The sequence below is a fragment of the Megalobrama amblycephala genome, linkage group LG22 (assembly GCF_018812025.1).
Source record: "Megalobrama amblycephala isolate DHTTF-2021 linkage group LG22, ASM1881202v1, whole genome shotgun sequence".
NCBI lineage: Eukaryota > Metazoa > Chordata > Actinopteri > Cypriniformes > Xenocyprididae > Megalobrama > Megalobrama amblycephala.
The window spans coordinates 16,793,281-16,814,392 of record NC_063065.1 but is presented as its reverse complement, the minus strand read 5'-3'; the positions used below and the strand labels follow the sequence as shown (position 1 = coordinate 16,814,392).

General features: G+C 36.6%; 1 protein-coding gene and 1 long non-coding RNA gene across 3 annotated transcripts in view; one reads left to right on the top strand and one right to left on the bottom strand.

The window, feature by feature from the left end:
* Window positions 1-7,000, bottom strand: part of sema5a (sema domain, seven thrombospondin repeats (type 1 and type 1-like), transmembrane domain (TM) and short cytoplasmic domain, (semaphorin) 5A) — a 182,683-nt gene extending 175,683 nt beyond the window's left edge. Inside the window, exon 1 of one of the 2 annotated variants that reach the window (XR_007182444.1) lies at window positions 6,633-7,000. The gene's annotated coding sequence lies outside the window, so the exon portion shown is untranslated. The remainder of the gene's footprint in view (window positions 1-6,632) is intronic. The other variant, XM_048174264.1, reaches the window with a different exon arrangement.
* On the top strand, window positions 4,632-12,470 carry LOC125257672. The gene is made up of 2 exons (XR_007182445.1): window positions 4,632-6,323; window positions 11,978-12,470. It is a non-coding gene; the product is annotated as an uncharacterized LOC125257672 (long non-coding RNA).
* The last annotated feature ends 8,642 nt before the right edge of the window (window positions 12,471-21,112 follow it).

Sequence of the window (21,112 nt, the reverse complement as noted above, 5' to 3'; positions counted from 1 at the left end):
ATGTGAAATTTTACATACAGTGAGTCAGGGCTAAATATAAGGATTGTGGTTTAAAATGACAGCGAAAGAAGGGTAATGAGGTTTTGTGGTTTTAGGACTAAGTAAACATATCAGCCAGTGTGGAGAGATGGTGCTAATCTGCACTGATGTGTGGGCATATCTGTTTCCACTGAAGCAGAGAGCATTAAAGAGCTCACTCGAGACACATTCAAACCAGCTTTCTTTCTTTGTAAAACTCCAAAAATCAGCCTGAAAGCATTGGCATCCACCTGCAGAACAGAGGCATTTCAAAGCAGTCCATATTACTCTAGTCCTGCTCCAATCTGGCAACGCTGCAGATCGAATGAACTATTCTAGTATGATAAAAGAGTCTCTCTTGTGGACTGTACGTTCACAAAAAAATCTGTACGCAGCACAAATCTCTACTTGTTTTAGATTTGTAGGCTGAAAGATTTATTATGAACAACTCAAACTAAACTCAAACTAAAGATGCTGCTAATTTAAAGGGATAGTTCACCAAGGCAGATCTCGCCCCCCATTGACTACCATAGTAGGAAAAAATAGCATGGTAGTCAATGCGGGGCGAGGTCTGCTTGGTTACATACATTCTTCCAAATATCTTCCTTTGTGTACAGCAGAACAAAGAAATTTATACAGGTTTGGAACAACTTGAGGGTGAGTAAAAGGGAATTTTCATTTTTGGGTGAACTATCCCTTTAAAGTCGGCATGAAACGGAAGTTGCAATAGTCTCTTCTTCCCTATTCCTAGCTAACAAAAATATGAATAGGAAATATGTTTTACTAATGTTCCCTTTAAATGTGCCCTAGAATTAAATATTGAATTTATATTGGCATAGTTGAATAACAAGAGTTCAGTACATGGAAAAGACATACACTGAGTTTCAAACTCCATTGTTTCCTCCTTCTTATATAAATCTCATTTGTTTAAAAGACCTCTGAAGAACAGGTGAATCTCAACATAACACCGACTGTTACGTAACAGTCGGGGTGTACGCCCCCAATATTTGCATATGCCAGCCCATGATCGAGGCATTACACAAGGACAGAACGTCTGGATCTGTGCACAGCAGAATCATCAGACTAGGTAAGTTAAGCAAGCAAGAACAATAGTGAAAAATGGCAGATGGAGCAATAATAACTGACATGATTCATGATATTTTTAGTGATATTTGTGAATTGTCTTTCTAAATGTTTCGTTAGCATGTTGCTAATGTACTGTTAAATGTGGTTAAAGTTACCATCGTTTATTACTGTATTCACAGAGACAAGAGCCGTCGCTGATTTTCATTTTTAAACACTTGCAGTCTGTATAATGCATAAACACAACTTCATTCTTTATAAATCTCTCCAACAGTGTGTAATGTTAGCTTTAGCCACGGATCACAGCCTCAAACTCATTCAGAATCAAATGTAAACATCCAAATAAATACTATACTCACATGATCCGATCCATGCACGCAGCATGCATGACGAACATCTTGTAAAGATCCATTTTGAGGGTTATATTAGCTGTGTGAACTTTGTGTTTGCTGTTTAAGGCAAGCGCGAGCTCCGGGGCGGGGGAGCACGAGGTTTAAAGGGGCCGCAACCTATATATCAGTGCATAGTTAATGATGCCCCAAAATAGGCAGTTAAAAAAATGAATTTAAAAAAATCTATGGGGTATTTTGAGCTGAAACTTCACAGACACATTCAGGGGACACCTTAGACTTATATTACATCTTTTAAAAAGAAGTTCTAGGGCACCTTTAAGTTATGAAAATGTTATTTCTGAACATTTAAATGTCCAATTTTTAAAATGTTTTAAAAACATTTTTTCTTGTTTATGCAACCATTAAGAGAACATTCAATTTTATAATTCATCAAACACCAGTACTTTTGAATGTTCTCTGAACATTCTGTAAATAGTACATTTAAAAACCATTAGATGAATGTCTCGTTTTAGAAACAAAATGTTCAGTGAATGATGTATAAATAACATTTTTGTGCTAACCTTTTTGAGAATGTTATTAAAGACCAGATATCTTTGAATGAACATTCTATTAACTTTACTGTAAGAATGTTTGTTCATAACTTTTGAGAAAACCTTACCTTGAGAGGAGATGTCATTGCAGGAGGGAGGGTGAAAATATTTGATTAAACATTATGAATTTTGGTTAAAGATTCCAAAGGCACACGAATTTTAAAAAAAAATAATGGTGACTTAACAATATAACCCATATCTTGTTCACATCAATCTCAATTGCCAATTTCTAAAAAAAGAATCGAAAGCCTGGAGGAGGCAGCACATAATGTTTACGGAAACCAAACAACTGCAATTAGAATAATCATCAACATCAAGAGCAAGAATTTGAATTTCAGTCAGTCAAATTATAATCAGTGATAATTATAAGAATTACAACCACATCAGACCAACCTCAGCTTACCCTGTCCTGACATAAGAGCTCATGTTTTCATACAACACAGTTATCTAATGTACTACGGCAACCTCAATAAACTTTTACAGGTGACAATTACGCCTCATGTTACACTCCATTGTTGTCTGATTTGCCATCAAGATTGTGTTGCACGTATCCACAGCAACCCTTTAGAGTCTTACCGATTGAATAAGTTGGCGCATCATTTAACCCTGACCTGTTTGCTCTTTAGACCAGCTGTTACTTCAAGCCTGACTTACTCTACAAGGGTAATAAAGCGGTAGACATTGTTGAATTCTCCACTCAAGACTGCCAGGACTGTTCTGTGATCAGTACCGGAGCACCACCCCTGAATGGAGATGTGGCAAGCTGAGAGCTAAGTATAGACGAGGGACAAAACCACTCGTAAACAATGGAAAAACACAATTCACTGGCAGTGAAATGAAAAGTGTGCGAAAGACTATGATGAATGGAATTATCTTATTTAAAGAGACAGTTCACCCCAAAATTATTATTGTCATCATTTATTCACCCTTGTGTTGTTCCAAACCTGTATGTGTTCTGTGGAACACAAAGGAAGATATTTTAACTGTTTTTGCACATACAATGGGAGTCAATGGGGTCCAAAACAACAATATACCCCATATACATATGCAAGAAGTCTCTTATGCTCATCAAAGCTGCATTTACTTGTTCAAAAATAGAGTAAAACAGTAATATTGTGAAATATTATTACAATTTAAAATAACTAATTTACAACTGTGATGGCAAAGCTGAATTTTCAATAGCTATTACTCCACATGTCTGTCACATGATCCTTCAGAAGTCATTCTAATATTCTATATCAGTTATTATTGGTGCTCGGTTATTAACGATGGTTATTATTATTATCAAAGTTGAAAAAGCTTTTTTAATATTAGAATGATTTCTTAAAGGGTTAGTTCACTCAAAAATGAAAATTCTGTCATTAATTACTCACCCTCATGTCATTCCAAACCCGTAAGACCTTCGTTCATCTTTGGAACACAAATTAAGATATTTTTGATGAAATCCGTGAGCTTTTTGGCCTCCAATAGACTGCAAAGTTATTACCATTTTCAAGGCCCAGAAAGGTAGTAAAGACATCGTTAAAATAGTCCACGTGACTATAGTGGTTCAACGATAAAGTAATGAAGCAACGAGAATACTTTTTGTGCAAAAAAAACAAAACAAAGAAAAATAACTAATTTATTCAACAACTTTTTCTCTTCCATGTCAGTCTCCTACGCTATTCATGTAGTAAACTCAGTGCAGCGCTGTCAGAATGCTGACTCATTATTGGCCGCTGTATTTATACTACGTGAACAACGTAAAAGAGTGACATGGAGGAGAAGAAATTGTTGAATAAAGTTATTTTTGTTTGTTTTTTTTGCGCACAAAAGGTATTCTCGTCGCTTCATAGAATTAAGGTTGAAAACACTGTAGTCACATGGACTATTTTATGTCTTTACTACCTTTCTGGGCCTTGAAAGCGGTACTAACGTTGCAGTCTATTTGGATGCCAAAATGCCCATGGATGTCATCAAAAATATCTCAATATGTGTTCTGAAGATGAACGAAGGTCTTACGGGTTTGAAACGACATGAGGGTGAATAATTAATGACAGAATTTTCATTTTTGGGTGAACTAACCCTTTAAAGATCATGTGACTGTATTTTTGGTCAGAAAAAATGCAGCCTTGTTGAGTGTAAAATAATAATATTTCAAAAACATAAAAAATCATAATTATTCCAAATGAATGAAAGTCATACAGAGGTTTTGGAAGAACTATCCCTTTAAGATCCCTTTTGGTATTGTATTTGCTACTGATTGTATTAATAAAAACAGGGGAGGTCAGTGGAACAACAGGCTCTCAGGGTTGTCAAGATGTGCAGGTGTTAGTGACAGCATACTAACAACTTTACAATAGCTGGTGATGCCTTGGTAACACATGCAGGCCAGTGGCAGACTAATAACTTGGGTTACAAATAGGAATAAAGTCAGTCTTCATATTTCTAAAGCGTCTACAGGGCGTTCCTAATATAAAGGTACTTTCATTGTAACAGTGTACGGCATAATGGCTGACATTTGCAAATGTGTATAGATGTTAACTTTAAACTCAATGATCTCATGTTGACTAAATTATTGCCTTAGGACAATTACAGTGTTAAAGAGTTTAGGTAAATCAACGACTCTGAGGCTTTTTTTTTTTTTTTTAGTTTAGGACTGTTTTTACACGTCCACTGAGATTCAGAGTTGAATCTGCACTGTAATTCGAACTACTCTCATTGCCCAAAGGTATCTCATCATATTCTTTCAGATTTCAGCACTTTTTTTTTGCTTTACATTCCCGAGCCGCTTTGTCCTACGGGACCTTAACGACCGTGCCTTTGCAGGCGAATGAACTCAAAGGACTTGCACTGCTATGATCTAAAAGTAATTTAACCATCTGGACTAGGGTCACGTTTTTCCAGAAGACTGCTGGTGATACACTATACACATGCACTATATTGAGCTTAGTCTTAAAAAAAGTATCCTATGCTGAAGTGCAACTACCTTTCAGCAAGTAAAGAAAAACTGAAGGGAACTTGGATATCTTCCAGCACATGAATGCATCATATATTAAGCATGGGTAAAATACAGTCTGGAGAGATCAGTGGAACAGGAAAGCCACGTAAACCACTAATTTCAGGAACGCCAAACGTGTTCAGAGTCATTAAGCAAACACATTTGCTTCCCAAAGTACTTCAAATGGACATTTCCATTTTACTCTGTTATATACAGTGGAGTGATTAAAAAAAAGATCACATTTGACATTTGCTGACCATTTGCGTGAATGTCCAAAGTTGATGCTATTATGCCTAATGACCTGACACATTCTCTATTAGATTAAATGAGATACGTTTGATGATAATGGCAGCGTGGCGACAGTTTGGACACACTACAAAGGTCGCAATACTGGAATATCAAAGACAGATGGGGTTTATGTAGTATATATAATTATTGGTAAAATGAATGGAGTTGATCAGCCGTGGTTCAATGTGGCTATTAGTGGGACATCAGGTAAACTGGAACAAATACGTTTTATGATTGATTGTCCTTTAAATATCAGGAGACAATCAAACGTAGCAGTCATTAATACTTGCCAGTCATTAATAAAAAGGCATCAAAGAGTCTTTGTCATTCTGAAAATGTCTTCATTTTTCTTGTATCATCATCATCATCACAGTGGAAGTGATCAAGCTTCAACAGCTAATCAATCTCAATGGAAATAAATAAATAAAAAGATGAGAATGGGCTTCAACTCTTAAAATATTACGGATATAAATCACCTACAAAAAAGTTTATTGTTCCTTATCCTTACACATGATTACTGCATATTGAATTACAAAAAAATGCATTGTTGTAAAATTGCGAACAGCTTACAGTACATACATGAGATCACATATTGTAGCCTATGAGTTACCATTGACAGCTGGATTTAGATGATTTCTACAATGCTGTTCATGTATGTATTTTCATATTAATTTAAAATATGCTTCTTTACGTTCATATAAAAGTTTATATTTCATTTAATAGTTATAATAATGTGTTAAGTAAATTTATTGTAGAGAAGTAAGGTCCTCTCAGTTAAGAAAAAAACATTTTAAAAATTATAAAAATACAGTAAAAAGTAATTAAGAAAATGAGGAATCGGCTAATAACAACGTGTAGACTAGCAAAGCCCCTTTCTATTTACTGTCTCTGCTAACAATCATATTCATGCGATTCATGCAGATTGCTGAATTAAGACGTAAGACTGTTTTATTGCTGTCAAAAGCTTGATCTGTCAGACTATAAACTACTCTGAGGCAGCACCACCACGCGGTAAATATGATTTCATCGACAAAAGTTCCACAAAACAGACATGAAAGCATAGCCTATATGTTTTGATATCGACAATGTTTTCCTTGTTAATGTGTGAGAGAAAAATAAATAGGCTAAATAATGTTTTGACAGTTAGCCTAATGTTCAGAATGAAATCTTAGGAAACATACACTTGTTCTTGTATAAGCATTACAAGAGAACGACAAAAACAATTGTTGTATTCTGCAAATATATAAGCTTTACATTTCGTTTTCTTGCTTATTTGAACAACTGAGTCTCGTATGGAGAAAAGCATAACAGGTTACTTACCAAAAGAAGTGCCACAATATTCCTCCTTATCATGTAGGTGAGAAGAAGCAAAGAGTCAGTGAGTTCTGTGGAATGTGACGTGTAATCCCAATATCTGCTGTCCGCAACAGGGAAATAGTCCGTTTGAGCGCAGCTTTCTATATGAACTCTACCTCTAACGTACGCAGAAAAGACCCAATGACTTCCACTACTTTCTCAGACGACTGTGAGAGCGCAGCGGTAGAGACGTGCAGCAGAGCCGCGGAGTCTAAACTCACTGGGCAGTTTGTGTGAAGCGCTCCGGTCAGACAGCGACAGAATGAGACGCGCTGCCAGCGAGCGCCCCCGTGTCTACACTGCGAGCGACGCGACGCAACGAGCCTGTTTGCACTGCAAGAGAGCGCGTGGACAGCTTCATTGATGATAATGGGGGCGTTTTAGTTTGCGCAACATAGTTCTCTTGCAGAAGATCAGTTTGAATTTACAGTGCGCGAAGTGGGAGTCCTAATAACTTTTTTTTAATTATTTATTTTTTATTTAAAACAAATAAAATAAAATAAATTATCACCCTGACAAATATTTATTTGGTTTGTAAAATATTTATTCTTATGATAACACCAGAGGTCACGTTACATTAGTGCCAATAAAATAATTATATAAATGAGTGTTCATTTTATTTTTTATTTTTTTTATAATGACCATTGACTGTACAATAACCATCACCTTTATTAGGCTACACGATTCCTCACCACATAAATAAACAGCCTAACATAACATAGTCACTATATGAGATAAAAAATGACCATTCTTTTTTTTTTCTGGAATATTGCAGTATTTGTTATAACTTATTTATCCATGTGTATTTTTTTTTAAACTCATGTGCCCTCATAATCTTTAATCAAAATAACTTACCCTCCCTCTTGTGGCGACATGCGGGACAACCTGTCACTCACATGAGATCACAGCAATAGCAAACCATGAAATCCAATAATCCAATCAATTCCCAATGGAAGAATCAAGTCCCGCCCTACATTTTTTGTTTTTTGTTGTTCAAGAAGCCATTTCACTCGGATATACAACACCATAGGTAAAAAAAAGACTATGCAACTTTAATTGCTCAAAACAAACAACAAACAAACATTTTCCAAATTTCCATTGCTCTTGCTAATAAAAAAAATGGCGGATAGGATATAGACCCATTTCACAGAATGTGTAATATCGTAAATCCTGCAAATTTTTTTAATATTTTCTTTTCTTTTTCTTTTAAATGTATATGTACATTTAAACACTATACTTAGTGTTCTATTACTGTTGCATCAAAAAAAAAAAAAAAAAAAAAGTTAACGCTGCTGTGAGGGTGTTTCTAATCCAGCAGCTACAGAGTACCTCAGAGATGACGTGTTTTTGTATGCAAAACTCGGAAGCGAGTTAGCATTTTAGGACTTCCGGTTTCATCGCCCTAAGTCTAGGTTTTTGAGTGGGTTTTTGCTAAATCGCCTGAAATAGGGTCTGTGGTTTACAAAGCCTCTAAATATTTTCACATTTTGATCTATGACATAAAACACACCAGTTATAACCCGCTTGTGATTTTTAAACCTTTATTGTGTCTTAAAAACGGCGGTTGCTAACAAGTTGCTAAAAGGGGACTACTTTGGCAGGGACTTTAGACGTCATCATGACAAACAGGACATTTGGACAGCATTTCTCATAAAAAAAAAGTGGATAAGTATTCATACAAAGCGCAGATCATAATCAGCGAGCATGTTTTTAAATAAAGTTGTTTTTTAAATAAAGTTTGAGGAAGCTTGGTGTGCTGTAGTCCGTTTATAGCCTACTGTTAGCTTTTTATATCTGACGACTTTATTTAGGCTTCAAAATGTATAAATGCTGTGTTAACTTGTAAAGATTATCTTGATAGACAAAACGTGTAAGTGTATAACCCTTTGTTAAACACAGAGCTTATTTTTTGTGATTTTCCAAAAGTCTATGGGAAAAAATGCATAGGCTTTCGATCGAGGGAACCCGTACGCCGCTAACTTCTGGGTTACAAAAACACGTCATCTCTGAGGTAGGCTACTCTATTCCCCATGGAAAAAAGTCCTGCCTTACATTTTTTCTTGTTCAAGAAGCCATTTCACTCGGATATACGACACCATAGGGGGAAAAAAAGACTATCGCAGCTTCTATTGCTCAAAAAACATTTCCATTGCTCTCACTAATAATAAAAAAAAAAAAGTCAGATAGGCTACAGACCCATTTCACAGAATGTGATGACGCATTTTAACGGTCATCAATATCGCAAATCCTGCATTTAAAAAAATATATATATATTTTCATTTTTTATTTATTTATTTTTAAAATGTACATTTTTAATACTACGGGAAGCCTACTTAGTATTAGATTACCGTTGCATTAAAATACAAAACTAACGCTGCTGTGAGGATGTTTCTAATCCAGCGTCTATGGAAGTGACTCTTTTGACTGCCGTTATCAATCGCTCTCTATTTTTTTCCTCGTTTTGAAAGTTATGAAATCACTATTGTGGAGTTTTTCTTTTGCTATTTTGCTTCTTATCGCTTTAGCTGAGGACTCTGAATGCATACATTTTAACACAATGCATGTTATTAGTACCACATTTAAATATTCCAATAAACTTCAGCACATGCAGTGAAAATGGAAATCCATAGTTATTTACAGCTATACATTGTAAAGGATTTGATTGTACTTGCTAGGGTGCAATGCTGTTTTGGGAAAAGGCCTGTTTTTAGAATCAGAAAGTATAATGACTTGGATATAATGCCCTACTTGTAATAGAGAGTTGCTATGCAGCCAGGAAAGAATTAAAAAAAAAGAACGAATGGCTGTGCAAATATTATATACAATGCCTACATGAAAGCAGAGTATTAAATTCCATGAATGACATAGGCCTACTGTGTCTGTAAGAAGTTCAAAATGAGTGGCAATAAAACATTTACATTTGGATAATGCACAGTGTTCTTGGAACACAAGGAGATTAAAGCCGTTATCAAGTTTAAATGTGAACTAAAACTTTAATCCTGTGACAATCTTATTTGCTGTGTTCATTAGCCAGAAAACATTGCTAAAAAGCAATCAAATATTTTCCAGCCCGAAGGCAAGCGTGATGATTTGCTATTATTGCGTCCATAAAAAGGGTAGAGGCTTCTGAGGACTCACAAATCAAAGAGCATCCAGTATCGCTTGACAACTGTGTTTAACAATACATAATTCCAGATTCCTGATGAAAGCTTTGAAGACAGTCTAATGACTAAGTTGCCAGGCAACCGTCTGTTAAAGTTAAGACCCCTTCACCTGGTTATTACGTGGGTTTTTGAACATGTTTTGGCAGGACGGCGAGATTATCGACTACACTGAAAAAAGTTTGTAGCAGAGACAATATTACACTCAGAAATTGCTAGTAAATTTCACAAACAATTACAAAGAAAAGACAAGTAACACACTGAATTAATCATGACATTTTGAAAAAGGAAAACTGAAATAGTATTTCCCAACCTGACCTCATGGGAAAACAATGGGTTTCTATATAGAACCCTGGGGTTCTAGACTCAAATTTAAAGAACCCTTTATGCCAAAGTGGATCTATATAAGGAGTGTCTTAAATGATTGCTTAATACTTTTATTTAACAGGTTATTTCAATATTTTATATTGGTAAGGTATGTTTACAAGCTGTTTCATTCATAAAATGATAATCAAAATAAGTAAAAAATTAATACAAAATTGCTTAAATCTAAATTCGTAAAATGATGCCATGACGTGAACCCCAAAAGGTTCTTGTGGCAAGCAGGGTGAGGCCAAGAGCCGTGGGAACGGACTGAGTCCTAATAAGCGTCACCTGCGCGCCACACCGGTCTCGAGTCCCACGGAGGATATCTGGAAGGATAAAAGGAGGAGTGGCGACAGTGTGAAAGAGGACCAAGCCTTACATGGTGTTTATTATGTTTATATGTGGCAGTCATCCGTGAGGGACTGCCGCTTTACTTTCATTTTGTTGTTTGTTTATTTGGTGATTAAAATTTTGTTCATTCGTCCGTTCCCACCTCCTTCTTCCCTGAGCCTTTAAAATTGTTACAGTTGTATATGTGACCCTAGACCACAAAACCACAAGGGTCAATTTTTTGAAAGCTGAATAAGCTTTCCATTGATGTTTGTTAGGATAGGACAATATTTGGCCGAGATACAACTATCTGAAAATCTTGAATCTGAGGGGGCAAAAAAAAAAAAAAAAAAATCTAAATATTAAGAAAATCACCTTTAAAGTTGTCCAAATGAAGTCTTAAACAATGCATATCCACTCACAATTTTTTTTTTTTTTTGATATATTTACAGTAGGAAATTTACAAAATATCTTCATGGAACATGAACTTACCAAAGACTATAGAATAACACAAGATGCGTCACTTGTATTGTTTTCAATGGGAGAAAGTGCAACGTGCAATATGGCGGAATAAGTCCCACCTTCTAAATAAAAGCCAGTTGCCGATTGGTAAAGTCATCGTGTCACTGCAGAGGCCGTCAGAAGCTCCAGTTCCTATAGAAACAGTCAGACGCACGCCTCCGAAATAAGACAAAAGAGACGCACACTTAGGACTGTGCATGCGCATTAGCTTGATCCAGCCTGAAAAATACTATTTTTTTGTCTTGATTTGAGCATTTAGAAACAAAATTTATGAGACAGTTGTTGTCAGACTTCATTGGTGGTTTCAAATACGAAATTTAAGCGAAAGCTTGGCAAACAGCTTGGGAGAATTTGATGTTTCCCCATTCAAAGAAATAGGAGCTGCACTTGCATGGCCGAATGGCGTTTCAAAGATGGCCGCCGAGTGCAATGACTTGTCTTAAAGGGACTTTGTCTTTACTTAATATCCTAATAATTTTTGGCATAAAAGAAAAATCGATAATTTTGACCCATACAATGTATTGTTGGCTATAATTACTAATATACCTGTGCGACTTATGACTGGTTTTGTGGTCCAGTGTCACATATATGAAGCACCAGTCAGAACCTTTTAAGGTTGTATATAGAACCGTATCTTCTAAAAGTGTTATAAAGTGTCAATTTCTTATGAATTTCATGTGAATTGTACAAAAACATAAGATTATTAGAAAAAAGTAAGCATGAAAGTCATGAACCTCAACCCCTAAACATAGCCGTCACTGGGTTGTGAGCAAATTGTACGAAAACATACAAATGTCATTGTACGAATTCATACAAATTAGCCACCAATCCGTAAAATAGTTGCAAATTGCCACATCATTGTGCTGTATTTCCTTGTAAAACATACTCTAATACTTTGAAAAATCTTTTTTTTTTTTTTTTTTCTTACAGTGTATTTGTCTTGACATGCAGCATAAAGTCTCATTGCCCAAACCGGTTACCACTTTTGCAACAGGACCATGTCAACCAGCCTTGTGCTACACAACCTCCATCCATCACCAAACAAACATTTGCCAATTTTGGCCCCCACTGGGAGCATTAAAACAAAAGGGAAGCATGGAGCTAAACAACTACCTCAGCAGTGATTCCATCATAACTGACAGGGGTCTCTAGGGCCACTCAGGGTACCATGAAGGAGGATGTCAAGCTGCCCAACTAAGTCCATCAGACATTATTCACCTCTGCGTACCTGCACGCAGCTCGCTGGGGCGTAGTGAATAGTCCCTCGGTCAGGTGATTTCCCCGGCTTTATTCTTGCTTGGGCAGGCTGGAAGTGAGCCGGGTGTATTGGAACTACTGACCCCTGAATAAAGAAGGAAGTTTCTAGCTGGAGTGGATTTTGTGGAATGATGCTCAGAGAATAAAAATGGATGAAGAGATGTAATGAAATGCACTTGGGGATCTGTTTCTCTCTTGCTATCTCTGTCACCCCCCCCCCTTTTTTTTTCAAAGTCTAGCCAGTTGCAGATTGTATTTGTCACTGTCCAGCTTGTTTCAGACAAGATGTATAGGATTAGAATCTTCTTATTCTAAGAATATGACTGTGAAGTTAGTAATCTGAGCAATATCAAGGTACACAGAGTCAAGTTCACCTTCAGCTTTAAAACCAATTTAGGTGCGCAAAATGAAAATGAGCTTTTTAACTGGCTATACAAGTATTAAAAGTCAGTTCACACTGAAATAAAGCTGAGGCTCGAATTTCCAGGGATATTAACAGTGATTAAATTACATTATTTTAGCTCAACGTGAGGCCCATAAAACAAATGCTCATTGGATTCCATAAAGGAACACTGTAGAAGACAGAACCAATATATTACATTAAGTGAATTTTTACTCACATCAGATGCTTTTTTTTTCCTCATGAGGAGAGCGGGGAGATGTGGAGATCTCATGTTTCAGGGGAACTTCCCTGCCCTCCATGATACACTGAGGCCTTTCAGTGGAGGTTAAAATGCCACAGCCCACAGTCACAACCTTCTCACCTCAAACCCAAATAGACCAAAGTCTAAAGCTTGCCATTATAAGAATTACAAGTCATCCGCTTGTGCACTAAGCAATTTAAGATAATGACAACTCAGATTTGTATATTCTGTATGGAACTTTCCACAAGTATAAAATAGATATTTTATCTATATAAAAACGGGTTAAAAACTGATTTGCAAAAAGTGCCTAAATTGTCTAAGTACATTTATTAAAGCAGAACTAAGTAACTTTTTTTACCTTCATAAATAGTTTAAAGTCCTTACGATGGTTAATTGACTTGTAGTGGTGTGTTTGAGGCGAGCACTAACCCCTTCTGGCACGTCTACGCCAGAATACAGCACTTGCAACTTAAGCTGCACCGACCCGAAACAATCTCGCCTCATGTTCACGTTCACGCGAGAGTGACAAAATGCTTTACGGTAATTCAAAAACAATGTATATATTATGTCTTTATAAGACAATTTCGAAAATTACTCACCTCCATCGAGTGTACTGTATTTGCAAATTACCCACCTCCTCTTTCTTGTACTGTATTTGCAAAACTACTGCGCTGGCGAGTGTTGTAGTCGTTGTAGTCCAGAGCTGCGCTTGGAGTATTTATGACAGTGTCATTCACTGAAGGAAACTGTAGGGGGAGCTTTGCGAATCTTGCTTAGTTCTGCTTTAAATAGATAAAACATGAAATTTGAAGGATGATAAAACATATGAAGTAAAAAAGGATGGGTAACAGGGTTGAAAAATTAGCCTAAAATAAACTTTTGCCCAGTAGGAACTTGTTAGTTTGGAACCAAATGTGGTTTTGTCATTGCTAAAATATTTATGCTAAATTTAAGTTAATAAAAAATATTTGTTTAATATTTTTTTTACTGTAACTTGGGTTACAGAATTTAATTGTTAAAGGTGCAATGTGTAAAATTTGGGAGGATATATTTACAGAAATGCAATATAATATACATAACTATGTTTTCAGTGGTGTATAAAGACCTTACATAATGAACCATTATGTTTTTATTACCTGGCTTAGAATGCCATTTATATCTCCACACCGCGGGTCCCCCCTCCATGTCAAGTTGTCATTTTGCGCCGGCATGTTTCTACAGCAGCCCTAAACGGACAAACACTCTACAGAGCGCGTTTCGTCACTATGTTGTTCTTCTTCTAAATCGTTTGTGCTTTTAGAGGCAGCTTGCATCGTCACTACGTTGAATATGCACAAAAAAGAAGTAGTAGTAGTAGTTGTCTGGTTTATTAGAAACAGAGACCGTTCTTTGTTAGAAGTAAGAAGGAAACTTCATTGTTTAACTGAAGGAAAGTCTACTAGAGATCAAAACTATATTTTGTATCCACCATTTAAAATTACATTCTAAAATATACTGATCAGCCACAACTTTAAAACCACCTGCCTAGCTAAGCAACACCTTGAACTCCTTTTCATGTTCCTCAAACTATTCCTGAACAATCTGTGGCAAGGGTGTGTTTTATTTATTTATTGGTTGGAACATTGTAAAGTATATTCATATCTATCTATCTATCTATCTATCTATCTATATATATATATATATATATATATATATATATATATATATATATATATATATATATACACATACATACACACTCACACTGCCAATACTTAACACGGCAAATACTTAAGAATATATGAATGGATCATTATTACAGTGATTATTATTTTTCTGGCATGTTGTATGTTTGGCAATGGTCCTTTTAACCCTAAAAGATGGAGTGTGTAGCTTTTCATTTTTAAACAACTATGTATTAAGATGTATCATGGCCATATTCCAGGAGGACAATGTGAAGATTCATCAGGCTCAAATTGTGAAAGAATTGTTGGGAGAGAGCATGAATCATCATTTTCACACATGAATTGGCACTGACCTTTACCTTAACCAGTGTAAGTTTTTGGGATGTGCTGGAGGAGACTTTACAGAGTGCTCACCTCTTGCATTGTCAATACAAGATCTTGACCAAAAAATGATGCACCTCTCGATGGAAATAAATTTTGTGATGTTTTTTTACATCAAGAGGTGCATAAATGTTTGGTCAATATCTTGTATTGACAAAGCAAGAGGTGAGCACTCAGTAAAGTCTACTCCAGCACATCCCAAAGACTTTCAATGAAATTATCAATGAAATACAATGAAATAAATTTTTTTGGCCATTTGGAAATATGTTTTAAAATATACTTGAAAACATTTTTTTTTTTTTGCCTTATGGGTTTACACAAAAGACTAACTTATTTAATAAATACAAAAGAACACATTGTATAGTATCTAGCTTCTTGTTAGAATTTAAGTCAATAGATGATACACTGTTAGTAAACACTGACCAAAGATTTGTTATTTAACTATAGAGCTTATTTCCAGATGCCCTCATGGACTCCTTCCTAAACCAGCACATTCATTATTATCATTACAGTGTGTTTGATCATGCTGTCGTGGTGTTCGCTAATCGAAATGTTGCAATTAAGTTGAGCTTCAAATCATGATTCGCCCACCTCAGTGCAGGTAAACATCCATCATCTCTCACTCCCACAGAAGAGGCCACTGCATCTTAACAAGCTGCCCAAAAACTCTCACATGAAAACGGTTTGTTGACAAGCAAGTTTACATTGGGGTAATTGGTTTCAGGCATACACCAGACAAGTTAATTAATTTTAATTACTCACGGTGAACGGCAGAGGTCAGGCAAAAAGAGCAGACAGGGTGGGAAGAAGTTTAGTTTGCCACCAAGTTGTTCACTTAGGGAAAAAAAACAAACACAAACTTTGTTGAGACAAGAGGGTGGGTTGTTGCAGCTACTAATCTTCTCTCGGTGTCTGCCTCACATTTTCAAAGCTTGTCATGATATTTACAGCACATCATGATTTGGGTACATTGAAACATTTCTCTAATACAATACATGACAATAAAATGTATTAAAACCCTCTTTTCATACTTATCTGATGTTATGATGTTACATATCATAAGGATTACTTCATAGACAACTGCAAAAGAGGCAAATTAGAATTACAGTGTTTTTAATGAAAGACCGAGAACAAGATGTACAAATGAAAAAGATCATGATATACCGCCCTTTGTTAGACCAGAAAGATCATTATAATTACTTACATGGTCTACTTACTTTCTAGAAATTGGATTGTGTGGAAGATGGCAAGCCAGTTTCAGCATTGAGTGTAATTGTCATGCAGTGCAGTGAGAGCAAAAGAGCAGTGATAAAGCACACAGATATGGCTTTGTGACATCTCAGTAAAATCTCATGCTTCGGCAGAAAGGACACTTTTATAGGTTGAACAATAAAGGCAGGTGCTTTAAAGTCAACTTGAAATGTGTTCACAAACCATTTTACTGAGCCATTCTGACATATTCAATAAGTGAAAAAGTTAGGAGAAGACTTAATTTTATCCATCATTGATTGGGTGTGAAAAATAGGTGTTACTTACTAGAATGGCACCAGTTGGAGTGGAGGAGTTGGAGGTCTTGCTCTTGGTGGCATCAACAAAAAATTATATGAGGATAAATTAATATAAATAAAAAAAATGTAAGTGCCGTTCTCAAAAAAGACATTATTGCATTCCGCTGCGCTTCTTTTCTACTATTTTTATATGTAAACATGCGCTAAATGGATGTGTTTGACAGTTGTGCTTGCATCTCACATCTTTTGCTGTGTGGCATTTAAAGGTGCCTAGAACTTTTTTTTAAAAGATGTAATATAAGTCTAAGGTGTCCCCTGAATGTGTCTGTGAAGTTTCAGCTCAAAATACCCCATAGATTTTTTTTAATTCATTTTTTTAACTGCCTATTTTGGGGCATAATTAGAAATGAGCCGATTCAGGGTGTGTGGCCCTTTAAATCTGGTGCTCCACGCCCCAAGAGCTCGCGCTTGCCTTAAACAACATAAAAAAAGTTCAAACAGCTAATATAACCCTCAAAATGGATCTTTACAAAGTGTTCGTCATGCAGCATGTCTAATCGCGTAAGTACAGTGTTTATTTTGATGTTTACAGTGATTCTGAATGAGTTTGAGGCTATGCTCCGTGGCTAACGGCTAATGCTACACTGTTGGAGAAATTTATAAAGAATGAAGTTGTGTTTATGAATTATACAGACTGCAAGTGTTTAATAATGAAAATAGCGACAGCTCTTGTCTCTGTGAATACAGTAAGAAACGATGGTAACTTTAACCACATTTAACAGTACATTAGCAACATGCTAACGAAACATTTAGAAAGACAATTTACAAATATCACTAAAATTATCATGTTATCATGAATCATGTCAGTTATTATTGCTCCATCTGCCATTTTTTGCTATTGTCCTTGCTTGCTTACCTAGTCTGTTTATTCAGCTGTGCACATCCAAATGTTCTGCCCTAGTCTAATGCCTTTCATAATGTTGGGAACATGGGCTGGCATATGCAAATATTGGGGGCGTACACCCCGACTATTACGTAACAGTCGGTGTTATGTTGAGATTCGCCTGTTCTTTGGAGGTCTTTTAAACAAATGAGATTTATATAAGGAGGAAACAATGGAGTTTGAGACTCACTGTATGTCATTTCCATGTACTGAACTCTTGTTATTTAACTATGCTGAGGTAAATTCAATTTTTGAATCTAGGGCACCTTTAAGTTAAATGTTGAAAAACAGATCTGTACCCACCTTATTTTTAATGTAATAGCGGGTGTGGCCATTTGTAAACTGAATGTGTAAATTGAAATTTTATATGTAAAATGTCCCCTTAAAGGGGACATATTATGCAAAATTCCCTTTTTATATTTTTTTCTAACATAATTATGTGTCTGCAGTGTGTGTACACAGCATGTGTGTACATGCTCTTCCCTCTCTTTCTTTACATTCTTTACATTCTGTATAATCTTTGCTTAGTTTAGTTGTATGTAGCATACCCGTAGTTTCATTTGTTAAACCATTATATCCACACTTGATTGTCTGTGTTCGCTGCACACAGATCATATTCACTTAAACTTTTTGATTTTGCAACAGTGCTATTACACTGGTAGTACTGTGTACAGTAGGAAAAAGTTATTCTTTCTTGGCCAGGAAGATACTGTCACAGTCACCAGTTAGAGTGCCCGTGATTGCCACCAGAGGGCACTCCACCCTGGAGTATTGTTATTCTTGCACGGACTTCATTTCCCATTGTTCATTGCCCAGTCTAATTATCCATTGTTTACAGCTGTGTCTCATTAACCTCATTACCTCTGCCTATATAAAGCCTGTTTTTTCTTGCATGTGTTAGAACGGCATCTCTGAGCCTTTGTATCGTGATTCTCCAGTGTCTCGGTTTTTGGATTCTTTGCCTGGATTCTGGACTTTGTCACTGTTTGGACTGTTTACTAGTTATGGGCAGATCGAGGCTTCATGAAACACTGAAGCAGTTGAATCAAATTTGCCGTAATGATTCGAGGCTTCGAAACAATTTGACACCCGTCTCCACGGTGACCACTAGTGGTCAGAACAGTGCAAATGCAACAAAACTCAGGCCAAACATGCATTAAAAATACCCTTTAACAAATGTATTACAAAATTTTTATTTAAAGTAAAATCATTTAAATGGAATTAACTAATCATCTAATAAGATTAAATATAGAGTGTCTGTATAATATGTGTTCTTTTATCAGTTTTAAAGGCTTGTTTCTCTGTTCCATGGCTCAAGCTAAACAGGCCAATAAGAGATTAATAACTACCATTATTAATTTTAATTATTCTAATGTATAATTAAAACATCTACAAATGTATAAAACTGATTGGAGATCAGGTAAAACCATAGGGTAAAGCCCTAGACACTTGTTCAATAGTTCTCAGTGAATCTGCATGATTCATGGGTTCACTTTATCATCTCCCTCTACACGTGAACCATTGAAATTTTGAACTGTTTTGAAATGTTTCGAAACAGTAATGACGTTATGAAGCCTTGTTTACTAAAATCACGTTACTTTGGCAGTTTGATACACGCTCCGAATCACTGATTCGAAACAAAAGATTCATGAAGCTTCGGAGCTTCATGAAGCAGTGTTTCGAAATCGGCCATCACTACTGTTTACCTGTGTGTCAACTTTTGCCTGTTTTTGACTATGATTGTGGATTACCCTTACAATAAATACTGCATCTGGATCCCCAGCCTTCGAGTCTCGGAGAAGTTCGTAACAGAAGACTTGGCCCACAATGGATCCAGCAGTAGACCTCATCCAGCTCCGTCAAGGTAAAGGACCACTCAAGAACCACACCAAAGATTTCTTGAATCTTGCCATACTGCCATGGCTGCCATACCAGAGTCTACAACTAACATGGCCGTCACACTAAAACCTCCAGCCAACATGGCCGCCACGCCAGAACATCTAGTTGTCATGGATGATATGTTAGTCTCCAGCCATCATGGGTGCTATGCCAGAGTTTTCAGCTGTCACGGACACCACATCAGTGTTCCCGGTTGTCAGGAACGTTGGGAATGAAGCCATTAAGGTGGCCCCTAGGCATTTGAGACTGTTATCTAACTTGGAGGACACTCTTCTGACATCAGTGCGAGCGGCTGGCATCACTGCGGTAGTGTCAAGCCTGGGGGTCTCAGAGGTGGTCCCGCTCTCAACTGTTCTCCCCGTTATGGCAATGGCCATTTTCCGCTCTAGAACCCACTCCAGCCCATAAGTCCAGTCCAGAGCCTGCATGAGTCTGTCCTAGAGCCCAGTCCAGTGTTGGTTCCAGCCTGTGAGTTTCCTGTTTGCCTTGATGTGACAACGGAGGTTGTTCCTGAACTTCCTGTCTGCCTCGACGTGCCCGCAGAGGACGTATCTGAACTTCCTGTCTGCCTTGATGTGACCGCAGAGGACGTATTTGAACTTCCTGTCTCCCTAGATGCGACCACAGAGGTCGTATCTAAACTTCCTGTCTGTATCGACCCAACCGCATAGGTTGTACATGAATTTCCTTTCTGCCTTGATGTGACCGCAGAGTTCTTGAAACTTGAAACCAGTAATGTCCATGGAGGACACCCTCAAGCAACCTGCTTGTTTAGACATGGCCTCTGTGGCCAACGCTAACCTCTCTGTGCTTTTGTGTTTCAGTCTTGCCTGATCAGCTGTGTTCTCTAGTTCTGCCAGATCTGCCCTGGGGGTCTTCGGCTCCACCTTGGTTGACATCAGCTCCACCTCGGTGATCCTGCCCTGTACAGTATTGCGTGATGTGTTGCATGTGATTCTCCCATGTCTTGGTTTTTAGATTCTTTTGCCTGTTTCCTGGACTTTGTCATTGAATTGGACTGTTTACCTGTGTTGACTTTTGCCTGTTTTATGATTGTGGATTGCCTTTACAATAAATACTGTGTTTGGATTTTCAGCCTTTGAGTCTCGGAGCAGTTCATACAGATACTTTATTTCCTATAATCTAAACGGATTACGCTGTCTGTTCAGTGGATGAACTGATTAAATTGTAATATTAATTCTGTTACAGTCAATTCTGAAACTAATCCCAGTATTTATAATTCATTTAGATGTATATATATATATATATATATATATATATATATATATATATATTTTTTTTTTTTTTTTTTTTTTTTCCAGTTTAATGTTTTGATTCACCTTGTCAGTGGTTGGATTGGTTCATGGCTTATAACTTTTTTTTTTTTTCAAACCCCTTTGGGAGAAATGAAGGGGAAAAACTTTTAGAACCTGCTGGAAAAAGTGGGCAGGCATTGTTGCACTCTATATGAAACAGTCTTGCACATTCAAAGAAAATGGCTTACTTCTGTGTTGCAAAATAGAGCGAATATTGCTTTTTTTTTTTTTTTTCCACTGCATTTCCCATTTTTAAAATGTTCTGTGTGAATGGAAGCCAAGAAAGTAAATAGGGTACATTTTGATTTCATGAGATTTACTATGACTTGTATGTTACACCGGAATGACACAGTCATTGAATCATTCACTGAACCAATTTGCTTAAAAGCATGATTCATCCAGCTATGAAACACAATTACTGTGATCATGGAATGATTTTTATTGGAATTATTT